At 30.9% G+C, this 14679-nt stretch overlaps 1 non-coding gene across 1 annotated transcript; it reads left to right on the top strand.

The window, feature by feature from the left end:
- Positions 1-10137: 10137 nt before the first annotated feature.
- Positions 10138-10209, top strand: Trnag-ucc (transfer RNA glycine (anticodon UCC)). The gene has a single exon. It is a non-coding gene; the product is annotated as a tRNA-Gly (tRNA).
- Positions 10210-14679: the final 4470 nt, after the last annotated feature.

A 14679-nucleotide genomic window follows, 5' to 3' on the forward strand; every position in this document is an offset into this window, starting at 1 on the left:
TGATAAACTGCTTGTTAGCCTGACCGCACGATGCATTGGCTAAAATGTGCTCTGGTGAATTCATAGAAACTCACTGCCGTGATCCTGAGTGAAAACTACCGACACCACGAACATCACAGACCTCAGGTACCAATTCTGACAATATTCAGGTACAATATCCAACCACTGACCTTCCACAATCCTGATGAATAGCGGAAACCAGAGATCATCGTACATACACGTGTAACTACATTTGTTAACATTTAAAGAATTTTAAATATGTATCTTGTTCCAGTACAATATTTAATAAGATGATGGACAATGACTATCATTCGAAAATGATGTTAACAACAATAAACTACAAGGGTTGACAACAATAAACTACAAGGGTTGACAACAATAAACTACAAGGGTTGACAACAATAAACTACAAGGGTTGACAACAATAAACTACAAGGGTTGACAACAATAAACTACAAGGGTTGACAACAATAAACTACAAGGGTTGACAACAATAAACTACAAGGGTTGACAACAATAAACTACAAGGGTTGACAACAATAAACTACAAGGGTTGACAACAATAAACTACAAGGGTTGACAACAATAAACTACAAGGTTGACAACAATAAACTACAAGGGTTGACAACAATAAACTACAAGGATTGGACAACAATAAACTACAAGGGTTGACAACAATAAACTACAAGGGTTGACAACAATAAACTACAAGGGTTGACAACAATAAACTACAAGGGTTGACAACAATAAAACTACAAGGGTTGACAACAATAAACTACAAGGGTTGACAACAATAAACTACAAGGGTTGACAACAATAAACTACAAGGGTTGACAACAATAACTACAAGGGTTGACAACAATAAACTACAAGGGTTGACAACAATAAACTACAAGGGATTGATAAACAATAAACTACAAGGGGTTGACAACAATAAACTACAAGGGTTGACAACAATAAACTACAAGGGTTGACAACAATTAAAACTACAAGGGTTGACAACAATAAACTACAAGGGTTGACAAACAATAAAACTACAAGGGTTGACAACAATAAACTACAAGGGTTGACAACAATAAAACTACAAGGGTTGACAACCAATAAAACTACTAAGGGTTGACAACAATAAAAACTACAAGGGTTTGACAACAATAAACTACAAGGGTTGACAACAATAAACTACAAGGGATTGACAACAATAAACTACAAGGGTTGACAACAATAAACTACAAGGGATTGACAACAATAAACTACAAGGGTTGACAACAATAAACTACAAGGGATTGAGTTGTGCTCAGTTCTGCGACTCACTAAAGAATGTACTATCCTTAATTTACTATGGCGTTGGAGTTGACATTTTAAGAAACAACGCCGTCTCCTTTGATCTTAACTAGTTGTTCCGATGTGGACAAAACGTTAATTCAAAATCTTTCGTTTTTGAGATGCGGCCAGTCCTTTTTTTCCCAAAGGGGAAACGGAAAAATTTTTTCTTTTTTGGGTAAATTTAAAACTTTTTAACCCCAGTTTTTTTTTAAAAAATTGTTTTTGGGCCTTTTCCCCGGGAGGTTTTTAGGAATTTTTAAACTTTGCCAAAAAAAGGGGGCAAAAATTAAAACGGAGTTTTAAATTTTTTTCCTTCAAAAAAGGTTAACCCAATTATTAATTTTATTAACGGGTATTTTTTACTACTAATTTTAGTTTTTCCAGCGAAAAGGGTTTTCAAAAAGCGGGACAATTTTAAAATTTTATTGCTGAGAAAATTTTTTCTTTTGGAAAGATAGGGGGTTTTAAGATACGAAAAATTTTCTTTTTTAAAATGAAAAAAAAACCCCATATTTTTAGCAGTTTACGAAATGAATGTAAAAACCCAATAGTAGCATTTCTAAGCTATTAAAACGGTAGAACCAAAGATTCATCAAGCACATATCTTTACATTGCAGATATAGCAAGCACCGTCTGGAACGGCGCAACACTTCTAATACAAATATTTTATATTTCCCAGAAGAAAACACAACTGTTTAATAAATAGTCAATTGTGAATAAAAATAACAGAACACAGAAAATGATTGGAATAAGGCCGTGACTTTATTGTGCGCTTTTTTTGTGAAAACAAATATCATCGTCAAAAAATATGAAATGAATGAGAAAAATATGAAAGACAGCTCCCAGCTAAATGCATGGAAAGCTACAATTAGCAACGCAAAGTGCTGAAAAACCTAATGAAAATTTAAGTTTCTGAAAATGCTAAAACCCCCCTTTTTGGCCCCCCAAAAAAAAAAAAAAAAAAGGGGGGGGGGAAAAAAAAAAAAAAAATAAAAAGGAAAAGGGGGGGAAAATTTTCCTTTTTAAAAATTTTTTTAAAAATTTTAAAAAAAAAAATTTTTTTTAAAAAAAAAATTCCCCTTTTTTTTTGGGGGCCCAAAAAAACCCCAAAAAATTTTTAAAAAAAAAAATTTTTTTTTTTAAAAAAAATTTTTTGGGAAAAAAAAATTAAAAAAGTTTTTTTTTTAAAAAAAATTTTTTTTTTTTTTTCCCTTCCCCGCCCTTTTGGGGGGCCCCGGGGGAAAAAAAAAAATTTTTGGGGGAAAAAAAACCCCCTACATAGCAACCAAATTTTAAAGGGGCCAAAAAAAAAAAAAGGGGGGAAAAAATTTTTTTTGGGGCAAAAAGGGGAAAAGGGGGGGGGGAAAAAATTTTTGGGGGTTTTTTTAAAAAAAACCCCCAAAAAAACCCCCAAAAAAATTTTTCCCCCCGGGGGAAAAAAAAAAATTAAAAAATTTTTGGGGGGGGGGGAAAATTTTTGGAAGGGCCCCCCAAAAAATTTTTTTTTTCCCCCAAAAAAGGGGGGGAAAAAATTTCCCAAAAAAAAAATAACCTTTTTAAATTTTTTTTTTTTTTTTGGGGGGTTTTAAAACTTTTCCCCTTTTTTTTTTTTTTGGGTTTTTTTTTTTAAAAAGGGGGTTTTTTTTTTTAAAAAAATTTTTTTTTCCCCTTTTAAATTTGGGTTTTTGCCGGTTTTTTTCAGGCCCTTTCCGGGGGGGAAATTTTTTTTTAAAAAAAACCCAAAAAAAAAAATTTTAAAAAAAGGGGAAAAAAAAAAAATTTTTTTTTAAAAAAAACCCCCCAAAAAAAAAAAAAAAAAAGATTAAAAAACCCTTTGGAAGGGAAAAAAAAAAAAAATTTTAAAACCCCCAAAAAACCCCCCCAAAAAAAAACCCCCAAAAAATTTAAAAAAAAAAATTTTAAAAAAAGGGGTTTTTTTTTTAAAAAAATTTTTTTTTTTTAAAAAAAAAATTTGGGGGGAAAAAAAAAAAAAATTTTTTTTTTTAAAAAAAAACCCTTGGGTTTTTTTTTTAAAAAAAAAAAAAATTTAAAAATTTCAAAAAAAAACCAAAAAAATTTTTTAAAAAAGGGGTTTTTTAAAAAAAAAAACCCCCTTTTTTAAAAAAAATTTTTTTTAAAAAATTTTAAAAAAAAATTTTTGCGGGAAAAATTTTTTTTAAAAAAAGGGAAACAATTTTTTAAACCCCAAAAAAAAAAGATTCCCCCCGGTTTCCCTTTAAAAAAAAGGGAAAAAAAAAAATTTTTTTATTTTTTTGGGTTTTTTTTTATTTTTTTTTTTTTTTTTTTTTTTTTTTTAAAAGCTGCATGCCTCCAGATGAGTCAAAATATTTCAATAAAATCTAACTTTGAGAAATATGTACTATGATTTTAGGAAAAGTAGAATGATTCAAAGATTCAAGTAATATTTTACATTTTAATGTGCGATAAATGACTGATTTTCCAATACTTTACAACTACATTTCTACTGCGTTACATTTTCTAATGCAGTAAGGACTATTTATGCATATTTTTGACAACTTTTTGGTAATTTGCTTGGGTTGTTAGATGCTATTGATAATGTGCAAATTGCTTCCTTTTGGTTAAGTTATTCGAAATATTATACATTCAAATACATTTAAAAAAAAAAAAAATCATCGAAAAATTAGCGTGAATTTGGAGGCGCGCTGCTTTAATATCAAGAATTGTCAAAAGAACTTCACAATGCGCCGTTTTTATTGTTTTTATAAAATTTCTACAACTGTAAAATTTTTTAGGTTGCCAGGCTATTTCTTTATGAATATGCATTTTTTTCCTTTCTTTCTTTTATGTAACTTTAAAATGACTTCAAAATTAACTACGAGTCGACAAACTTCTACAAACTTAAGTTCAGGCCACTGGGCCGCCAACTTCACGCCGCCAGACCGCTGAGCCGCTACTAGGCCACTGGGCCGCTAGGCTGCCAACTTCAGACTCAATTACTTTTACATCTCGTGCATGAAAAGAAATATTTCTACTTGATAATCTATCGAACAAATAAAGTTAATATTAAAGATCAATGCAAGTAATTACCTTTTTACATGAATAGCGTGAATTAAGGAGTCATTTCCATCAGCACATTGAACCATGCCATGCCGCTATCCATCAGCCCATAACATCAACCGGTTCCTTCCTTGATATACCTTTGCTCTGGAAGTATTACAGCACGATTCGAGTTTTCACGTGTTCGTCTATATGTCTATAGACATAGCTGCACACATCAGTCTGTATCAGTAATACTACAAAATAAATCAAAAAACATGTACAATCTGTACACGAATAAATATATTTTCCAAGCTCTGTGTTAAGTTTGTTTTTTTTGTTTGTATTACTTTTTTTAACAATGACTTAGTATCTGTATTTTTAAATCGAATTGTAAAACTTTATTTAACATATAAAATAATGATTAGTCATGTGGAGATAGCCGAGTCATTGTACTTATGCATATACATGTATAAAATTTACACATAAGACACGTGTTCGCGCCCACGCCTTGTGTCGCAACTGAAGATTTGAAATAAGCAATCTTTGCAATTTTTCATGACCAAATAGCAAAATGTCAGTGGTAGTAAACATAAAAAACAACAACATTTGATATCTATATTATATATACCATATCGAACCAAGTTAGCAAATTTTGTGTAAGTTATATCTACACTGTGAAATGCATATTGAAAATCACTGCCATACTAAATTCAAAATACACATCTTTATAAAACCAAAATTAATTAAAATAACATGAAATACTTATCTGAAAGACGAATTGGTGAACACTTGAAACCAAGCTGTGTTGAACTTTTTGAAGCATTTCAAATAACGACAGCAATTTTAATAAGCGATGTTTCCACGTCAAATTTTAAACTTTAAATGCGCAGCCTTTACAATGTACGCACGAAAAACTCGTGCTTGGTAAACTTACGATAACCAGTTTTATCGGAATGTTTTACCGTTTCACACGGATGGGTTTTGAGGCAATTACACATATGCACCAGTCAAAAATTAAACGGGATTTATTTCTCAAAAGAAGATAAATCTACTTAATATCATAACCATTTATTCATACAAATGTATTCTGTAACTCAAGTGTAGATACTACAGGGACATTTACATTTCTGCACATCTAAATGAAACGGCATCATTGATTGGTGCTTATTTTAGAACTTTTTTGAATATTTGTTTTAGAAACATTAGTAGTATTGAAGAATACAAATGTATTAATTTGCAAAGACGGAACTCTGACACATACATGTTCATTTCATACTTTTTATTAAAGTTAAATACTGGAAATATATTCAGACCTAAACGAACTGTAAACAAAGAGTTTGTCTAGTTGTAGTTGTAGCTGTAACAAATCGTGGTATTTATGTACGAATTAAATACTAAATATTTTCCACCGATTTTACATACCATAGTGAAGTGAAACCTTGTTCCATTCAAAACTCACGAACATTTTAAAGTAACGGAAATTACGTTATTCAAAACAACGTGGTGTTTTGAAAACAGGAATTCCAAATGGGCTTCAGATGTTCGGATCAAACCTGCAGCACGCCGAGTTACAAAATAAAGCACATCATCTCAGTCTTCTTGGAGCGAGAAGATTAATGTTTGTTTGTCATATTTAACTTCAAAACTGATTCAAGGAAAATACCAGTTTCTATAGCTTTTTCTCTTGGTAATTAATATATATGTTCCATGAATGATGGATGGTTGTTTTTCTTTCTACGCAGCAGAGAGTGTTTCCTATTTATATACGAAAATATAGAAGGTACTTTAGTTCGGAATGAATTATCAAATCAAACATAAGATTATCTATGACACATAGAGTTTATAAATGATAAATGAAACACAGAAATTACAATGAAAAGCATTTTTTTGTAGGAAGTTGATGTCAATGTATTAGAAGTTACCCTAGAGGGGTCCATTAAATGTTGGAATCACGCGAGAATTCCGAGCCGCGTTATCAATCTGCGACCGCCATTTTCAATATACGATGATATATTAGCTGTGAGTGACAGTCAAGTTGATTGCATTGTCAAACGGTAACATCAATTGTTATATTTGTGTTGTCACACGCCAAGATATCATCTATAATGTCACTTGTGGAATTGAGTCTTGTATATCAACGGTGACACATGTGCCCCCATATAGTCTGCTGCTATAAATCATCTATGAACTGGAATTGTGTTCTAACAACTCCTAGACAATATACACTAAATATTATACGTTCATAACACGTTCCCGTACAATCACGCATTCAGAACGAGATTTTAAGCACAATCCTAGTATCACATTAAATATCATTGATAATTTAAAGGATTAAAAAGAAAAAGAAAAAAAGAAACAACAACAAAGAGTACAAAATAGAGCAAAACAGCCCGGTCAGAATAGGCAGATAAGCAGGTTGGTCGTCTGGCATAAGTTGGTCTTTATCAAAAGGGGTTTATGACATATAATCAGTTTCAATTCTAGAACTGCCAAAAACGTCAAAGAGATTCTATAAATAGATATACATATAATTACGTATGATAGGCTATAAAAAGAACTCATAAATAAAGTGTTTTCATTTAAACTTATTTTTTCATATCTATACAAAATTTTCAAATATGTCAGTTTTTTACGGTTTACATTTTTCCTCAATTTTTCTTATCGTGAGTTGTCTGCCATACAAATTTTGCGCATGCTTAAGAAAATTAGAAAAACAACAACATCCGGTCAAAGTAAAAGGAACCCGATAGTATCACGCACGCACACACGCGTGTTTTGTACCTGATGGAAGTGGTTAGAATCATTTTATTTATTTTATTCTGAAACTAAAATATAATTATGTAATTAAATCCACTACGAGGGAAGACTTTTTTAAACGAACTCCACCGAGGTCTGAAAACCTAAAATATTAAATTGAAAAAAAAAATCTTTCATAACTGGGGCATTTTAAACAGAAAAAATACGAAAATATAATATAGAAATATACATGTACATATAATACATGCACTTTATATGAATTAAATTGCAAATCGATATATAGTGCGACTCTAAGCCCGGCATGTCTGAAGCGTTTTAACGATTTTTCATTTTTAGGTCATTTTGCCCAATAAAAATGATTATTCTTGAGACGCAGAATGAACAAATGTTCTGAAATTTTGCACGCAAATGACCTAAATCAAAAGCAAAAAGTATAAAAAGAAATCTTGAAAAAAATATTTCCAGTTATATCATACCTAAAAACCTTAGTGGGACCAAATAGAAATTTTGAAGACGCGATTTGCATTGCAGTTGACAAAAATAAGTACAATTCTTCAAATCAGCTATACTCCAGATTCTATATCAGCATCCGTGACTAGTTACTTTATGGTTATTCAAGAAAAAACAAAACTGCAATTTTGAAGTACTGAAAATAAACCGCACGATGCAATGTAGCATAAATCAAGAAAAGGGGATATAAAAATGAAATTTATGCTTAAACTGGCATTAAATTCTGCTCTATATCCGATCCTCGACGTAATTTAGATAATTATGACTCTAAGATGGAATTAAATGTTGCATTTGATTTTAAACTGCGCCAGATAGCTCAATGTGAAATCGTGCTTTTGATATTTATGAGCTAAAAATGGTGATTAAAAAGTAAAATTATGGGCAATAAATCCTTCAAACGTTTTTATTGTCATAAACGGAACACACAAGCTTCTGATGTAGTCAAATGATACACTTGATAGGGTATATACTTGTAAAATATAATTTCGCAACAACTTTAGATTTATATCGATTTGAAAGCGTTTTTGTTTTAATTATGCTGTTTTCTAAAGTGGTTTAGAAACAATTATTTCCTCATAATAAGGAATATTTAAACAGGTAAAATACTTGCAGCTGTTACGAGAATAATATTGATGTTTTAAGTTTAGATTTGGAGAAAAAAATGACGATAATAAGTAGGTATAAAATTGAATTATAACATATTACTGTTATACAAATTTATGATGTAAATTTGTTTAAAATGAGCCCCCAACGCTTCCCCCTACTTCAAGTATAATTTTCGAAATATGTATTATTTAATTAATACAAATAATGGAGAGAAACTATAAATAACATATATATAATTTCATTATTTATTATACATTTTATGCATATATTATACGAAGCTATTAGGCGTAGGGTATTTACTGCCGTGTTTGTGTTACATAAAGTACTTTTCGTTACCAACATAATCATTTATTACACGGTGTCACCCGACACCGTTAACTTTATGCATATAATTAAACGTGTATAACTAGTTTAACACATGTTATATTTCTGTCACTAAGTATATGCGAAAACAAATTGCTTATGTTGAAAAGTTTCATACCTCCAGCGTGATGAATGCCGCGGCAGTTGACGTTTAAACAGCGCCGCTGACATACGCTACGTTGATTTAGTTTCTCTCTCAGTCTACGATGACAGCTTGATGAAAGATAACTGCGCGCGCATGATATACGTGTGCCAGCTGCCCGTATTACAACTTCTCTAGCAAAAACACCAATCCATCATGTTCTATGATAATACACAACTAATGTTTTTTCCAAGAATTAAGCATTTTAAACAACCTCAGCTATGGTGTCGACCATAACTCATTCTGCTCGCAGTAAGATGTACAGATGCAACATTCTACATAATGACGTGCCTGTACCGTCTTGTTTGTCTAGCATGTAAATAGATGATGTACTTACTTGACCTCTGCTGTAAAATAACATTAAACAAAGTGCGGAAATCAGTAGAAAATAGACTGTATTTTCAAAGAAGTTGTGCAAGATACCTTTAGTGTTTTATCTCTTTAGAAATAACTTGCACGCCTGTGGTACCAGTACAGAGTCGTAAAAAGTTAGACATGCCTACAGTGCACCTTGACCAGACGACAACATTATGATATCAATGTTGAGGTCCTTTAAAAATAATAATGGAAAGTCCCAAATTCAAAGTAGGGCAAGTCTATCATACAAAATTAGGTGTGAAAGGTAGTTCGTTAGTTAGTTAGTCAGCTAAAGTTAGTTAGTTAGTAAGTTAGTTAGTTAGTTTGTAAGTTAGTTTGTTAGTTAGTTAGTTAGTTAGTTAGTTAGTTAGTTAGTTAGTTAGTTAGTTATAGTTTTTGTTAGTTAGTTTGTTAGTTAGTTAGTTATGTCATTTCCTAATCTAGATCTGTATGTTAGCGTAAAACTCAACTTCCTATTGAAAAAAAGCTAGTAATAATAGTGTAAAACTAATAATTTGATCATGCTACAATAAGAGTGCAGTACAGATAAAGGATAATTTTACCAAAAGTGCATTTATAAATAAACTTTTGTTGTGAAAAAATGGGTTTAAACGTATTAAGGTTATGGTTTGTAATGGGACTTTTGGTTTAACATATTTCATTCGATATATTTACATTATGATGAACAATATTTACATTGGGCAGAAAGCTATGAAAGCTTATGAGTGTCCTGTCCCAGTTTAAACAATTTACATATATACAGTTCATGGCATTATCATGCATGAAAATATATCAAAGACATATTTTTTGTATTTTGCAATTAATAAATAAATATTAATTAAATTAATAAATAATGGGACTTTTTGTTGTTATTCTCCATTATTAAGATCATTATTGTGCATTAAAAATGAAATTTCTGCTCACAATCTTTCATTCATGTTCCAATGTATAAAATTTAAATTAAATTTTTCCAACACTTATGGGTTACATCAACATGTATTACTGATAACTACTTTTTCTATAAATACAATGTAAATTTTCAATTCAAATAATCACAAGCGTCGGTGGTGTAAAGGTTAGCATGGTTGCCTTCCAAGCAGTCGATCCGGGTTCGATTCCCGGCCGACGCACATCTTTTTTATTTTTTTTTATTATTATTCATTATTATTATTATTTATTCAGAGAATATAAAATGAAATTAAAACATTTTGACCAATGACAAAATTTCATAGTAAATGTCTAAAAACTCACTTCACTCAACATTTGAATATATAATTAGAGGAATTTTCTCATGTAACAAGCAATGATTAATTCTTAACAGCAGCCATAAACGGGTATTATACATTTAAAATGAAATGTTTTGTTGACTTTTGCTATACGCAAAGTATTCTTTTTTGGTTTTGTAAGTGGCGTTTTCAGTTATAGCTATTTTGGGAAAAATATTACATGCTATATTCTTCCTATCAAAATAGTATTCTATTTCATCAACCAATCGAAATACAAAAACACATTTGATTTAACCTATGTTCAGCGTTTAAAAGCGTATTTGTATTCAAATTTACCATATAGAATGATTGATTTAAATGTCAGTCAAAAACATATTACTCTACTGCCGGTAGGAGGCGAAAAACAACTTATGACGACGGTGTACCGCGGTTTTACAAATGTCTTTTCGTTCAAACCGGACATTTCAATGTTTTCTAAAGGGGCATCAGATTTCTCGAATAACTTAATTTATCACTGATTATAATATTTATTGCTGATTTATTAGTGTCCTTATTTGTTTGTGTTTGCATTCATCGAGGATATAAAATAAATTACGTATTATATGACGTATCATTAATGTGTCCATAATCATAAATTATACTTGAAATAAATCATGAAGATAGGCTTTTGAGAGTTGGTAGAACAGTCATATTTCATAGACTTGTAATTATACCGTCGGATAATTCATATACACAAATAGCATAAGTTAGGGATAAATGTCCTTAAAGAAGTACTATATCAAGCGAATATTGGATCGGCTGACACTCGTTTCTAAATTATCCCTGCCATGCTCACATAAATAATCTTAATGGGCAATGCTCAATAAGACACAAGTATATATTTGAAATTGATGAAAACTTAAAATGTCTGCTATACAATACCACCATAAAACATTTTCAAATTAAAGTCTGTAAACAGGAAAAGTGTGTGTATGGAAAAAATATAATGTTTATTGGGTCTTTCCATTGAATTGTTTTATGGTTTCCGGAGTGAGTCTGTGCAATTTACTCATTTGTGAAAAGAAATACATGATTGTATAACCATAAATTACATTATAATTATTACGAACTCTTTAAGTCCACATTGAATTTCAGTTCAAACAGAACAAATATATTTCATATATCACTTGCTGATATACAGTTATTATTAATCCGGAGATCACATTTTTATTGTTTCGGGTTCTATCTCTAGAATATTTGTCGAATCACCATTTAAAGTGTATCAGGTGTAATAATCATAGATATAAAAGTGCTATTACCAGCCATGACGTGCTATTACCAGACAATGATGTGATATTACCAACCATTGACTCGCTTTTACTAGCTATTGACGCTATATTACCTGTCATTGACGTGCTATTGACGCGCTATTACCAGACATTGATGTGCTATTACCAATCATTGACTCGCTATTACAAGCTATTGGCGCTTTCTTACCAGCCATTGACGTGCTCTTGACGCACTATTACCAGACATTGATGTGATATTACCAACCATTGACTCGCTTTTACTGGCTATTGACGCTCTATTACCAGCCATTGACGTGCTCTTGACGCGCTATTACCAGACATTGTTGTGCTATTACCAGCCATTGACGCTCTATTACCAGCCATTAACGCACTATTGACGTGCAATTACCAGACATCGATGCGCTATTACCAACCATTGACTCGCTATTATTAGCTATTGACACTCTATTACCAGCTATCGACGCTATATTGCCAGCTATTAGTAGCTATTGACGCTGTATTACCAGCTATTGGCGAGCTATCATCAGATAGTGCCGTGCTTATACATTGACGTGCTATTGCCAACAAGTCCATCAGTCTTAATATTTGAATATATTATAGTAACTGAGGCGTCATTTCGAATGGTCATTACCAAAATCATGTATTGTTGACAATAGCTTCAGTGTACATGGTAAATCACATGCTTAACATTTAGATATTCAACCAAGTATTTCATAGTTTCGTGTTTCGAAAATTTTTGATATCAGATGCTTATATTTTATACAATTTTTATCATCACTTTGTAGAAGACATTTTGTTGTTATTATCAGCCAAAAATTAGATAAATCATCAAATATAGGAACTTTGGTTATCTGACGATAGTCGACTTCCTTGAACAATATCTGTACAGTGACGTGTAAACATCATTATATCTGTACTATAGGTAATCTTTTAGAATATGTAAAACATTTATTTCAATCCTTATGATTATTATCAAAAGAGAACTCGATCCATCACCTACAGGCAATGCGCTTATTTACATTATCTTAGGGATCAGAACGTCATAATATGAACTATTAATGTAGCAAAAAGGTTAGAAAGGCGCCGGCAGATATTGTTAATGTTTCATTTCTCTTCAACATAATACAAGTTAAATTACGCCGTGCACGTGAATTATGCATAAATAAACGTTTGATGTATGGCTCGTTTTTACCTAAAGGTTCATTAATACCCTCTTTAAAAGTCCCATTCGTTCTCCAAAAAAATTGGTATATCTATCAAAATATGTGTACAAGCATTAATGGAATGTGCACGATAATTCATTCCCATGTAATTAAACTCGAATATAAAATAAATAATAACGATAAATGGGTATGGATTTTTTTTTATCCCTATTAAAATGAAAATATTGTTAAATATGTTTTATATTTCCTCATCGTGTAATTATTGCTATCTCCAGGAATGACATAAATTACAAATATAATCTTGAATAAAAAGAAAAAACAGTTTTTTTCCTGTTTAGAACGTTTATATTTTTTCTTATTAATGTATGTTTATTACATAATTCATACAATATTGACAGTTTAAGATGGAAAGAATATATAAAATCTTACGAAAATACACAAAAAATTTAAGGAAGTGAAAACAAATTGTGTTAATGTTGTAAATGTACAATTCTAAATTGTGTCAATGTTTTAAATGAACAAATATTTTATCGTGGTCGTTAAAAAACAAAATGCGTATTTGTTGTTAACATTTTAATTGGTTGTGTCAATGTTGTAAATATACAAATTGTGTCAATGTTGTAAATGTAAAAAAAATTGTGTCAATGTTGTAAATGTAAAAAAAAAAATGTGTCAATGTTGTAAATGTAAAAAAAATGTGTCAATGTTGTAAATGTAAAAAAAATTGTGTCAATGTTGTTAATGTAAAAAAAATTGTGTCAATGTTGAAAATACATGTATACAAAATGTGTCAATATTGTAAATATACAAATTGTGTCAAGGTTGGAAATATACAAATTATGTCAATGTTGTAAACATACAAATTGTGTCAATGCTGTAAACATACAAATTGTGTCAATGCTGTAAACATATAAAATTGTGTTACTGATGTGAAGGAAAAAAGTGTGCCAAGGTTGGAAATATACACACTATGTCTTGGTTGCGAATAGGAAATAAACGGTGTACAGATTGTAAATATACAAATTGTTTCAAGGTCGCAAAGTATACAATCTATGTCAAGTGTGTGAACGTACGAATTGAACAAAATATTGTATTTTTGCAGTTTATTCATAATGTTGGCGTTATTTTTTGTAGTAGATATGTTTACATTGATGAGAAAATGTATTTGTACATGAATTTAAATCATTATTAAGTTTTATATATGTCAAATAATTTCGCTTACATACTCTATAACAAGTAGAGAAATTGATAGCGAACAGCATGGATCCTGATCAGACTGCGCGGATGCGCAGGCTGGTCTGGATCCATGCTGGTCGCAAACCCATTATGTTGGTTTTGTCATGGCGCGGCTCATATATTCTTTTTGACAAAGCATGCATGCATGCATCTATGTATGTTGTTTATTTGTGCGGCATTATTTAGTAATGCTGTTTTAACAATATTTTAACAATATTCTCACGGAAGGCGGTGCGAGGAGGGAGATGAAAGGCCATGTATTAATTAATATTAGATAACTGTAATGATGCGGAGGTAATTTTATCTCGTGTGATCATGATAACATCATAATGAGTTCATCAATCATGAATTTGAAAATGTCAGGTAATGTTTTTTAAAAACTTTTTTTTAATGGATATAGAAAAAAATTATACCCTAAAAACCGCAGCCTGTGTGTTCCATCGTAAAATATTCTTATACCCATACAAAAAGGAATTTTGATTGCACCGTGCCTTTGAGCCACGGGGGTTTCATAATGAGTTAAACGCATTTATGTTACATTTATTAACTTTGTAAAAAACGTAAATGATGAGTATAATCCGTCTGGGAGTTTATCGGGTAACATTATCAAGTGTTATAAAATAGCTTTGTTGATGAGTTACAAAATAACTTATTCCTATGTTTATTACGTTAAATTCTGACTTGAA

Source organism: Ruditapes philippinarum, unplaced genomic scaffold, assembly GCF_026571515.1.
Source record: "Ruditapes philippinarum isolate M1 unplaced genomic scaffold, ASM2657151v2 ctg373_1_1_1_1, whole genome shotgun sequence".
NCBI classification, from domain to species: Eukaryota; Metazoa; Mollusca; class Bivalvia; order Venerida; family Veneridae; genus Ruditapes; species Ruditapes philippinarum.